At 39.7% G+C, this 13,320-nt stretch overlaps 1 protein-coding gene and 1 non-coding gene across 6 annotated transcripts in view; one reads left to right on the forward strand and one right to left on the reverse strand.

Annotated features, from left to right (window-relative positions):
• The window catches only part of WASF2 (WASP family member 2), a 74,691-nt gene that overhangs the window by 32,670 nt on the left and 28,701 nt on the right, over positions 1-13,320 (forward strand). Inside the window, exon 2 of one of the 5 annotated variants that reach the window (XM_029946181.1) lies at positions 11,930-12,000. The exons of the other annotated variants lie outside the window; for them this stretch is intronic. The gene's annotated coding sequence lies outside the window, so the exon portion shown is untranslated. The remainder of the gene's footprint in view (positions 1-11,929; positions 12,001-13,320) is intronic. 5 annotated transcript variants of the gene reach the window in all.
• Positions 9,677-9,745, reverse strand: LOC115300578. Its single transcript, XR_003912742.1, has one exon. It is a non-coding gene; the product is annotated as a small nucleolar RNA SNORD59 (small nucleolar RNA).

Here is a 13,320-nt window from a genome sequence, read left to right on the forward strand (position 1 = left end):
GTGCCTCAGCTTCTGTCTGTCTTATTAGCCTTGTCACTCATGACTTCTTGTACTTGAGCCACACCAAGCTATTTGCTGCTCTTGGAACATTGTTTGCCTCTGCACATGCTGCTCCCTTCATCTGAAACTTCTCTTAACTAAATGTTGGGGGGTTTTTTTGTCCTTTAAGACACCCTTTCTTAACTGACTACCTCTGCCCCCAGTCTGAGCTGGATGCCTCCACAACATCTTGAACTTAACCTTTGTAGTCATACTTACAACAAGAGTAATTTTGTCCCCTTCAGTAGCTTTTGAGCTTCATGGGGGCAGGGACATTGTTGAGTTTATCCCCAGTGTGTGGCACAGTACTTAGTATCTAAGGTTCATGGAAGGAAGGAAGGAAGGAAGGAGGGAGGGAGGGAGGGAGGAAGGAAGGAAGGAAGGAAGGAAGGGAGGGCTCAGTACATTAGGTTCATTGAAAGAGGAAGAGAAAGAAAAAAGGAAAGGAAGAAAGAAAAGTGAGGATCAGTTTATACAAATCTCATATATAGTTAGAAGCTGTCATTTGTTTGCCAGATTCTCACTGGCTCTATCTGTATTTATAACAGCAGGAAGGAGGGGAAAGAAAGGCAGGCAGGTTGACTGGTGCGGGGTCAGTTGGTGGGGACAAAGTATTGGTGTGGGAAGGGGCAAGAAACTGATTTGATGGGGAAAGGAAAGGTTCAGAGGCTTATTAATGTTTTAGACCACGTGCCTGGAGATTTTAATGACAACCTGGCTTTCTGTCAAGTTTTCAAAATGTGCTGATTTTCACGACTTACCCTATTCTGACCTTTCTTGGCCTTTTTAGAAATGTGTCTCCTTTGACTGATAACGCTTAATCATTTTTCTCTTTACATTAGAAGGTAAAAGAGCTTTGAGGTGCATGAATAAAAGGGAGGTGGCAGATAGCTCCTGTTGGTTGGGGTGGCCTTGGTTTTTTTTTTTTTTTTTTGAATTAAAATCTTTAAATTTTTTCTTGGTTTTTAATTTTTAATGTCTCACTCCACTCTATACATATTAGACCTCTGATCATTTCCGGGGGTTTGTAGAATATGTGTAAATCTTGTCTTGTGATCTGGTAAGCTACTAGGAATCTTGATTCTAAGTTTTGTGGTTTTTTTTAAATTTATTTTTGAGAGACAGAGAGAGACAGCATGAGCAGGGGAGGGTCAGAGAGAGAGGGAGACACAGAATCTGAAGACAGGCTCCAGTCTCTGAGCTAGCTGTCAGCCCAGAGCCCAATTTGGGGCTCAAACCCATGAACCGTGAGATCATAACCTGAGCCAAAGCTGGTTGCTTAACTGACTGAGCCACCCAGGCGCCCCAAGAATCTTGATTCTGAAATAGAGGTCAAACATAAGTTTGTTTGTTTGTTAAATTTATTTTAAGTTAAGTTTATTTATTTTGAGAGAGAGCGTGAGTATGAGTAAGGGAGGGGCAGAGAGAGAGAGAGAGGGAGAGAGAATCCTAAGCAGGCTCCACACTGTCAGCTCAGAGCCCAGTCCCACAAACCTTGAGATCATGACCTGAGCTGAAATCAGGAGTTGGATGCTGAACCAACTGAGCCACCCAGGCACCCCTCATTTGGTTAGTATTTACTGAGGATTCTCTCTGCACCTAGCATGGTGTTAGACACTAGGATCAGAGATGGTTGATGCTAGCCTTAAAGACATTCGGTCATTTTAATGCAGTGTGATGAGATAGGTGTGCACAGAGTGTTGCAGGAGTGTAAAGATTGTGTGGAGAGGGGCATTAAATCCCCCTGGGGCGTGGCATGTCAAGACACATTTCACTTGAGCTCAATCTTGGAAGACCTTAGAAGTTGGTGGGGGTGTGGTGGGTGGTCAGATTTGAACAAAAGTGTGGAGACAAAGTAGAACGTTTTGTAATTGGGAGCCATGGGAGGGCCTGCGGAACTTCAGGGAAGGGTATATATATACATGTATATATATGTATATATATATGAAGATGTGATAGAAGATGAAGACTGGAGCCATATAAAGGGACCATATTGTGAATGACATTTTCTACTTTTCTAAATAAAAGGAATTATCCGTAGAAGTGTTTTCATTCACCCGGTGGAAACTGTTTCGTGTTTTCTTACTATTGTCTCTTGAACAACTGAATTTTATTGTTTATTTTTTAATTTTTTATTTGTTCTTCTTATGGTATTTGAATTTGGAGCCCTCTTTCTTTTTATGCTTCAGATGGTCTGCTTTGAGTACCATCTAGTCAGACCCCACACTCAGGCATTGTGGAATGGATGACACATTACTTTAAGGCAGCTTGGAAGTAGGAGGATTTAAATGACCTTCAAAGACTAATGTCAGGCCTCATGTCAATGTCATTGCAATTCATGCATGCTTGGAGAGTAGGAAAGAGAACTTAATTATGGAGGAGGGGAATCGTAACCCTGCTTGAATGGGTAGTTGAAAGTCCTGGGCACGCCCCTTAGCCTCAAAAAAAGGACTTTTTTACATTTGCTGCCAAAGAGGTCATAGGGAGAGCCCAGATAAATACCATCCTCCTACAGGGGTGTGTAAGCCAGTCTTAGTCTTTTGCTTCCACAGGTGCAGAATAGGTTCACCAAATAATATTCTGATCTCCATTGAACAAAATTTGGCATCTTATTGTCCTTCTCCAGAAAATCAATCCCTTTAAAGCATGGAACGTGGCAATTTTAGGTCAGCAGGCATTTTAAGACACCTTTTTAACTTTCAAGTGCTGGTCTAATAAGATGTATTTTGTACAAAAATACCAGTGTTATCAAGATGGAACTTTAATCATTTAAATCCTGAAAGGGGCTAAGTTTTAGCTGCTGGTATACCTTTTACCTGTGAAATTGCTTGTTGTCATATAAGGGTGCTGTCCTCCTGGAAGACTGTGATCATCATCAGATATCAGGCTCCGTTCCTTCTGCTAACTTTCAGTAACTGTTCAGAACCCATTACAGTGTTTGAGAATGAGGGAACCCACAGTGACCCATGTCACCATCCTTTCAAACCATAAAATAGCTTTCCATAGTTAGCCTGGATGACGACCTTATGTAGTCAGGAACTGCTCCAACCTGGCTATAGTCAATGACTGAAGGAGTTAGTCATAGTTACCCTCCTCCATTTCATTTATTTGTTTTGGAAGGTGTTGTTAGCGAGGCAGAGTTGCATATTTGGTGCATGAATACAGGGTCTGAACAGGAAAATCTATCTCAGTGAAATCCTTGAGAACTGCAGAAAACATAATGCTTCTTAGTACTTTTTAAGTTTTTTTTAAAGATTATATTTTATTAAAAACAATTTTTAAAAGATTTTGTTTTTAAGTAATCCCTACATCCACTGTGGGGCTTGAACTTAAAACCCTGAGACCCAGTGTTGCATGAGCTACCAATTAAGCCAACCAGGCACCCTGCTTGTTAGTACTCTATAGAGCTTTTCTTTTGTAGGGAAAGTGCTGTATAAACATGGCCCTGGTTGCTACCTCTACAACATAAATATTCATAGAGTTTTAAAGTTTAGAAAAAGTTCTCTTAATCTAAATCAAGTTTTATTTTTTCTGTATACATATTCATATCTTAAAATAACACTCATCTATAGATTTTGGTAGGATGTAGGAAAACAAAACAAAGCGTCATCTTCTTAATTTCTCATCTGTGTAAGCCTTTCCATCCGTTTTTTTAAAACTCTTTTTTTTTTTAATGTTTTATTTATTTTGATACAAAGAGAGACAGAGCATGAGAGGGGGAGGGACAGAGAGAGAAGGAGACACAGAACCGGAAGCAGGCTCCAGGCTCTGAGCTAGCGGTCAGCACAGAGCCCGATGCGGGGCTTGAACCCACAAACGTGAGATCTGACCTGAGCCGAAGTCGGAGGCTCAACCGACTGAGCCATCCAGGCGCCCCTCCATCCATTTTAAAATGGAAGTTTTTGGGGCGCCTGGGTGGCTCAGTCGGTTAAGCGTCTGACTTCGGCTCAGGTCATGATCTCACAGTCCATGGGTTTGAGCCCCATGTCAGGCTCTGTTCTGATGGCTCAGAGCCTGGAGCCTGCTTTAGATTCGTTGTCTCCCTCTCTGTCTGCCCCTCCCCCGCTCGATCTCTGTTTGTCTCTCAAAATAAAAATAATAAAAGACATAAAAAAAAAAGAAAAGAAAAATGGAAGTTTTTCAGAGCACAGACTGTGGCAGAGCCCATTTTCAAAGCAGTTAGTTCATAGAGATTCAGCTTTGCAATTTATTTGCCTTTGGTCACCAAAAAAGAGTAGAAACCAAAGAATCAGATGGCTGCTGAGGGAAACTATTGTAACAGCAAACCTAAAGAGCTAGAGACCAGAGAGCCAGGAGAATGCTTGGGGTGGTCTTAGAGAGCTAAAATGGTGGTAACAATATAACTTAGGTAATGGAAAACTTAGGCTATTATACCAAAGCCAGGCTTCTAACAAATTTTGGCCTGGAATTGTCTGAGTAAAGCTTTTGTGATTATTGGAATGGCACAGAATTCATCTCTTGGTTTTTTGACCCAGAAGGCATTTGACCCTTTAACACGATTTATGGCAGTCAAGAAATATCAGTTCAGTTAGGGCAGATGGTATTTAATAACCCCTCTCTGTGGGAGTGGGGCTGTTCTCACTAAAACTGTTTGTAGGTGAAATCACAACAAAGATCTGTAAACTACAGCTTTATATGTATACATTAAAAAATTATTTTAATGTTTTATTTATTTTTGATACAGAGAGAAACAGAGCATGAGAGGGGGAGGGGCAGAGAGAGGGAAACACAGAATCTGAAGCAGGCTCCAGGCTCTGAGCTGTCAGCACAGAGCCCGACGCGGGGCTTGAACCCACGAACGTGAGATCATGACCTGAGCTGAAGTCGGAGGCCTAACCGACTGAGCCACCCAGGCGCCCCTATGTATACATTTTTAAAAAGAGACATCAGTTTCTTGTATTTTTCAAATGTCAAAGGTTAATTTAAAATATTAATGCTGAAAAGATTAATTTAAGATATTAAATCTACCAGGCAAGAATACATGTACATATTGTAATTACTTCCCTTTTTACAATTAGAGTAATTGGATTATATTTAATGAGCTATTTACATTTAATAATTAAAAAAGACTTATCATTTCAGTATTCCCCATATGCAGAAAGAGATGGGGGAAAATTCACTTCTGATATAATTATCTTTACTTGGGCTAAAAAGGGAAAACAACCATGCTCTTTGGAAAAACTCAGAAGAATTTTATTTTAAAGAAAAAAAATATATATGTATATACATACAGTTTAGGAATTACCCACGGGAATGTGTTTTGGTTCATTGTAAAAGAAGATGAAAGATTAGGTGCTTTAAAAAAAAAAAAAAGTCCCCGATGACAAGATTTGATGAGCCAAACAGTGCACAGAGAATGAAACTTAAAGTGATTTTCAGGGACCCTGTAGATAAAAGTAACTCGTCAGAAGTGAAGGAACCCCAAATGCCTGGCTGTTTGAAAACAGGAGTTTGTTTGAAAAGCAGTAGCATCTGAGCATGTTATCTGAGGCTGGCACTTTAAATGAGCCAGTGTTTATGTTGTTTAAAGTGAAAGCTATGAGGCCCCTGAGCAGCTGGCTAAAATTGGGTGTAGAGAGGGAGAAAGCAGTGTGTTATCCTCATTAACACCGTTTCAGTTCTGGGGTAAATATGTCAGGAAGGCTTTCTTGTGTTAGCATGCAGTCTTTTTTCAAGGGAGAAGAAACTAGTCTGGGGCTTCGTGGCACTTGTGTTTGAGAATGAGAAATATGAGCTTATTTGTATAATTTCTTAGTTTGGGTGTTTTTTGAAGAGTCAGTGTGGTGTCATGGAATCAGCATAAACTTTTGACACAGATAGACCTGGATTTAAAAGCTGACTGTGTGGCTTTGAAAAAGTTACAGAACTGTTCTTAGTTTTAGTTCTCTCATCTGTAAAATCAGAATGCTAATACTTACTTCACATAAGTGTTTTGAGGATTAGAGATATATAAGAAAATGTGAATAAATACCAGCCGTATTTTAGGAATTCAACACTTACTGAGCAGACGCTATAGGATACAAAGAAGTTTTAAGAATCCCACTCTTACCTGCTATTGTTACTACTACTTCTGTTAGGTTTAAAGGTATTTTGTTTTTCAGGTCCTGTACTCAAAGAATTGTACACTCCAAAAGTCTGTATGTATACAAAACAGAATGTAGTGACTGCCATGAAAGGTTCAGCACACCTCTTTGGAGCTTTTGGAAAGGGAGAGATGACTTTAGACCAGAGGAGTCAAAGAAGGTTTCTTAGAAGTGGTGACATTTGCCTTAGGCCTTCAAGATGAAAGGATTTTTTTTAAAGAAACGCCACAATCCAAACAATAGTCCCTTTGAGACTATTTGTCTTTCAAAGTTTGTAAAGTGAAAAAACTGAATTGATTCTGGACTATGATTTGGAAGACTGATACCCTCTATCTTAATCTTTAAAATTGTCATGATACAAGCCGAGGCCATCTATTTCTTTCTCAGTATTTGCATCTCCACTCCCAAAGAGCCTGTCTCAGAAGGTAAGAGACCCATCTATTACTTGGCTTCCACTGAGACTGAAGAAAAGAGGATCAGTTAGAGGCGAGCCCTTTGTGCATTGCCCGATGCTATTTAATTTGACTTGCCGTCCTTAAATTATTTCATTATCACTAGGTGAGTCTAAACAAACTCTGCATTCCTTGAATTAATAGTAATCAGAGCTGTCAGTTACTGCATACCTACTGGGTTTTAGACATCCCTCTAGAAGGCTCACACGTGTTACCTCATTTTATCCTTAGAACTATCATATGTGTGGGTTTTATTTTTTCCCAGTTTATAGATGAGGCTCAGAGAGATTAACCAGCCCAAAGTCACATAACAAGTAGCTCAGGAAATCCTTGAATCCCTTGCCTGAACATGCGTCTGAGTTCACCAAGCTATATTAACTTTTGAAGGTGGTAGGCAACTACATGAGTGTTAGCTTTAAGAAAAGAAGAACTTCCTGTCATTGTTCTCAGTTGTGATGGTTCAGAAAATTAAATATCCAAACATGTTATATGCTTATGATGATAATATCATACCTATTGGCAGTGCTTTTTGTTTTATTTTATTTTATTCTGGGTCACTTACTTTTCCCAGTTATTCCTAGAATTACTCTTGTATACACTTGAAGAAAAATTGAAATTAATCTGACTTTAAGAATTTTATTGGGATGCCTGAGTGGCTCAGTCGGTTAAGTATCCGACTACAGCTCAGGTCATGATCTCATGGTCCATAGATTCGGGCCCCGCATCAGGCTCTGTACTGACAGCTAGCTCAGAGCCTGGAGCCTGTCTTCAGATTCTGTGTCTTCCTCTCTCTCAGACCCTCCCCTGCTCGTGCTATCTCTCTGTCTCTCAAAAATACATAAAAAACATTAATTAAAAAAAAAGAATTTTATAATACCTGTTTATTATGGAAGTCCTTGCAAAACTAGATTGGAAATCAACCCTAACCTCAACAGGTAGCACAGGGCTATGATCCCTGTTGTGAGAAGGGAAATAAAGGAGGTGAGCCCTGTGATTACCTGGCTTTCTGTCTAAATGTTTCTTCTTCTTCCTTTTTTTTCTTTTTAAATTTTTATTTAAATTCTAGTTCATTAATATACAATGCAGTGTTGATTTCAGGAGTAGAATTTAGTGATCCATCACTTACATACAATACCCAGTGCTCATCATAATAAGTACCCTCCTTAATACCCCTCCCCTCCCCTAAATTTGTTCTCTAATGTTATGAGTCTCTTATAGTTTCTTCCCCTCTCTTTTTCCCCTTCCCATGTGTTCATCTGTTTTGTTTCTTAAGTTCCACATATAAGTGAAATCATATGGTATTTGTCTTTCTCTGACTTACTTCCTTTAGTATAATATATTCTAGCTCCATCCATGTCATTTGCAAATGGCAAGATTTCATTCTTTTTGATGGTTAAGTAATATTCCAGTGTGTGTGTGTGTGTGTGTGTGTGTGTGTGTGTGTGTGTGTGTGGTGTGTGTGTTATACACTGCATCTAGATGTCACTTCTAACTATGAAGCAGGGTGGGGGATTCCAAGCAGAGCACACTGGTCTTGCTGAACTGAAGAGACATATTATAGTTCAAGGAGAGCTGAAGCAACCGAAGGCAGTGTGGTTGAGTTCTGGAAAGGGGGAAGCTATGAAGAAGAACTGCTCTAGAAATCTCCTCAGGGTCTTATTGAAGCTTTGCTGACCACACACATGACTGGGGTCACACTGAGGGAGAATGGGGAAAGAGTGACCAGGAAGGTATTGAGCAGGGAGGTATTTTGAGTTCCTACCAGCCAGAATGGAGAGTCCATGGTGCTCACTGGGAGCACCCAGTAGAGATTGCAGAGGGGCCGCATCTTTGCACTGGGGCTAAAATATCCATAAAGTATAGGCTAATCTAGAGCCACTCAAACAAAGCTTTTTAAAAACAAGCCTCACAGGTACCAAACTGAACCAGAAGTAACTTAACTGCCTACCAGAATAAAGTCTAACACTTTTGAAACCAAGACAACAATGCTAGATATTCAACATTGTAATAGAGTAATGTCTAACATCCAATCAGAAGTTACCAAGTTTGGGGTGCCTGGGTGGCTTGGTTGGTTGGTTGGGCTTCTGACTTGATTTTGGTTCAGGTCATGATATCATGGTTTGTGGAACTGAGCCCCACGTTTGGCTCTGGCTCTGAGCTTATGTGGGGGCCTGCTTGGGTTTCTTTCTCTCCCCCCCCCTCTCTGCTCTCACCCCCCACCCCTGCATGTGTGCTCTCTAAATAAACAAACATTAAAAAGTTGCCAGATTTACCAGGAAAATGTGGCCCATAAGTAGGAGAAAAATCAAAACACTCAGAAATGGCAAAGATAATGGGATTAGCAAACTAGGATATTAAAATAGCTCTTGTGTTCAAGTATACAAAGGAAAATACGAATATATTGGTTAGGAGGTAAATATTGTAGCCTTGCAAATAATTAGTGGAATAAGGTTCCAATCTCTCATTTTTATTATCTTTGTTCTTCCTATGCTGTTGATGATTTGGTAGAATTTGAATATTCTCTTAGAAGTCTAAGTTCTAGAATCATTTCAGGGTTGGAGAGAAATTTTAAAGATCATCTTGTCTACCCTTTCATATTATAGAAAAAATAAGTATATTGATTCTAAGATGTCCATTATCCCACATTTTTATTTTTATTTAAATATTTATTTAGAGAACAAGTTGGGGAGGGGCAGAGAGAGATTCCAAGTAGTTTCTACCCATCAGTACAGAGCCTGACACAAGGCTCAATCCTATGAACTGTGAGATCATCACCTAAGCCAAAATCAAGAGTCAGACGTCTAACCTACTGTGAGCCACCCAGGTACCCCTCCTCACATTTTAACATCTCTTGAACGTGAATCATGATACATCTCATAATCAGTGGCATCTTAGATTTGATGAAATGTGGTAAAAAGTCCATCAGAATTGTTACTTTTCCATAAATTCTTAGTGGTAGAGTTCAAGACTTCTGCTTATATTACCCCCACCTGGAAAACCTTCACTCTCTATTCTTCTTTTTTTTTTTTTGCAGATGTATTTTTTATTTTTAAAAAATTTTTATTTTTTTTTCTTTTTTTCCCCTCTCAGGAACGGCATCTGGCTTCAGCAAACTCAGAAGAACGATTTTTTTTTTAAAAATTTTTGGATGTATTTTTTAAATTAGGTTTTTTAAAATTCCAGTATAGTTAACATACCGTGTTATATTAGTTCCACGTATACAATATAGTGATCCAGCAATTCTGTATATTACTCAGTATTCATCATGATAAGTGTACTCCTCTTTATACTTTATATCCAAATACTGCCTGTTCGATTCCTTCAGTTCACAGTGATCTTTTCATCCTTTCTAGTGTTATTATTGACTACATCATTCGATAACTGACCCTCTGTTTATTTGCTGTATTGTTACTAAACTGGTCTTATGTCTCCTCAAAGTATAAGCTCCTGTAGTCAACGGAGAGAACTTCTCCTTTGTTTCTTTTAGTGTCTCCTTGATAAATACTCATTGATTGATAAGGGCACTATAATTAACTATTAATACAACCTGTAACTTATTTTTTTTAATGTTTTATTTATTTGTGATACAGAGACAGAGCATGAGAGGGGGAGGGGCAGAGAGAGAAGGAGACACAGAACCGGAAGCAGGCTCCAGGCTCTGAGCTCGCTGTCTGCACAGAGCCTGACGCCAGGGCTTGAACCCACGAATGTGAGATCTGACCTGAGCCGAAGTCGGAGGCTTAACCGACTGAGCCAACCAGGCGCCCCCAACCTGTAACTTATTAATAGTATTATTTAATGGTTGAGGGAACCACATATAAGACATTTTTTAAATCTTTTTTTCTTTTAAATGTGCATGCATGCATGCATGTGTGCACACACACGCACGAGCGGGTGTAGGGGGCAGGAGAGAGGGAGACAGAGTATCCGAAGCAGGTTCTGCACTATCAGTGGAAAGTCCAAATGTGGGGCTCAAACCCACCAATTGAGAGAACATGACCCCAGTGGAAGTTGGACACTCAAGTGACTGAGCCACCCAGGTGCCTCATGAAGCATTTAGAGTAGGGGTACCTGGGTGGCTCAGTTGGCTGGGCATTCAGCTTCAGGTCAGGTCATGATTTCACAGTTTGTGAGTTCAAGCCCCACATCTGTGCTGACAATGTGGAGCTTGTTTCAGATCCTCTCTCTCTCTCTCTCCTCTCTCTACCTCTCCCAGAAACATTTAGAACAGTGTCTGGCACATAGTTAAATGCTAGTTGTGTGCAGAACTAGTACTTGTATTACTACTGCTACTACAAAAATCACTATGACTATTTTTTTTTTTTAAAGTAAGCTCTGTGTCCAATGTTATCATTGACTGGAAATCAAGTGTCACATGCTCTACTGGTTGAGTCAGCCAGGCACCCATCACTATGACTATTATTATAATTATTTTGTGCCAGGCACTGTGTTAAGCATTTTATACATGCATTATTTTATTTTTCTTCATAACAACCTTACAAACTAGGAATCATTATATTATTTAACAGATTAGGAAACAGACTGAGAGATGACACTGCTTACCAAGGTGCCAAAGATGAGACCCACACCTGTCTTTTACTGTCCATGCTCCTGCTGCTCTACACCACTGCTTATTAGGTGTTGAGGGCTTTGGTAACTGCTTAGTAAACTGAGGGTAAAAAGAAAAAGAATGGGTACTTTCCCTCTGTTCAAGGACTTTGCCTTATAAATACCATATTTTGAGTGGTGAATAGACCTTGTGAGAGGAAGTAGATGTACAGCTGCCCTTTGCTGCTGACTCTTAGTTGCTGGCGGCTTGGCTGTTAGTGACAGATGAGTGTGTGACACTTTTTCAAGAATGAATTCTTGTTACAGCTGGCAGAATAGAACAGTTGATATGGAATTGCGGTTTGCTCCAGAATCCCACTCCCTGGTGTTCAGATGCGGTTGTGATTGCTAGGTCTCTCTCCTTCCTTAAGTTGGTGTATTAAGTCACATCCAGGACTGCTGCCTGTGCCTGCTCCATGACCACATGGTGTGTTTGTACGTTGCCCTGAGCTGTCAGCAAAACATTTTTGCTGAATCTCCTTTTTGTTGTTACTCTCAACCTTTTCCCCCCTGGCCTTTCTCAGTTGTGTAAAGTCAGTTTCTTTTTTGGCCTTTCCATCCCAGAGAGAAGCTTGAAATACGAAGTGAGGCATCATGGGGATTAAAATGAATGGTTAGACAGCTGGCAGGATGAAATGAGATCCACTCAGTGCCTGATGTGTGGTTCGGCTCTTAATATCTCCTTTCTCCCTCTTTTTCAAACCCGCCTCTGCATCTTATCACCAGTGGTTGTGCCAGTGACCTGTCTATGGGGAGCTTAACTAGTGCAATACTGCTATTCGCAGGAACCAAGAAAGGTAGGTTACACTTAGCCCTCTCTATCTTTGAGAAAGATCGTAAAATGGGATTTAGACATTCTTCCATAAAAACCAACTGTTATGTGCCCATATGTAGCATGTGCCCAGGTTTGGCTTACTCACAGGTACTCAAGCCCAGGTACTTGGAGAGGAATGTATTTTGTATCTGCCGTCTTATCTCGGATTTTTAGGCACCAGTAACTGGAGGTCACTCTTTCTGTCATTGACAATAAATAAAGGAAGCTCTTTTAAGAGAAGAAAACTTTATTGGGGCATATTTCTAGTAATCTTGCGAACTGATTTGTTGAGGTTTGGTGCTTTGTTTTGTTTTGGCTTGTATGTTGGTATTTGTTTTTCAGAGGAGCTTAGTTTTTCATGCTAGATTCTTGTATGAATTTAATGCTGAATTAATGACGATAGCTGAAAGAAATCTGGTACTTGAGTACCCACAAATACCTGGGGTAAGATTTCTCCATTTCTAAGTAAAATCATTCATAATTTATGTGTATTCAGTCAGTAGAAATAAGCCCATATAGATGGATGGATAGTATGGCGTATTTCAAACCATTCCATTTTGATGAATTGGGTATTGCTAGAAATTGGCATTCGATTGGGAAAATGAAATGAACTTTGTGTTTGTAACTGAAAGTCATCAGTGATAACATTATAGACCCTGTATAGTGGATGCATAACAAGCATAACAGGAAACTTGGACCAGCATGGAGATACAAGAAATATTTTATGTGAATAAATCTTTTCTTTGGAGATCAGAATACTTTGCAAACAAAATCTCAGTGTTAGCATCTTTCGAGTATTTTTTTTAGTGCTGCCCAAAGCTAAATTAAAAGGATAAATTGAAATTTTTTCCCCATTTGCTAGTCATCATTAGGTTAAGAACTAGAATCCAGAGGCGCCAGGGTGGCTCAGTTGGTTGAGGATCTGATATCCGCTGAGGTCATGATCTTAACAGTTCATGAGTTCAAGCCCCACATCCTGCTTGCTGCTCTCAATGCATAGTCCGATTTGGATCTTCTGTTATCCTCCCTCCCTTGCTTGCACTCTATCTCTCTCAAAAATAAAACATTAACAAAATTTAAGAACTGGAATCTAAGTTCCAGGTCTAATGTGTAAGTGTTTTTTGTTGTTTGTTTGTTTTTGGAAAACCAGATGAAAAAGAGCCTAATTTCCACCAATAAAGAGGCAGTTTTCTGTGGAATAGTTTATAGTAGGAAAAAAAATGGTTTTAGAGGTGAAAGTGATCCCCCAGTTTTAGCTTTAAGAGCAAAGCAATGATTATAGCCTAAAGAGTAATAAAGGTAA

The sequence above is a fragment of the Suricata suricatta genome, chromosome 8 (assembly GCF_006229205.1).
Source record: "Suricata suricatta isolate VVHF042 chromosome 8, meerkat_22Aug2017_6uvM2_HiC, whole genome shotgun sequence".
Taxonomy (NCBI): domain Eukaryota; kingdom Metazoa; phylum Chordata; class Mammalia; order Carnivora; family Herpestidae; genus Suricata; species Suricata suricatta.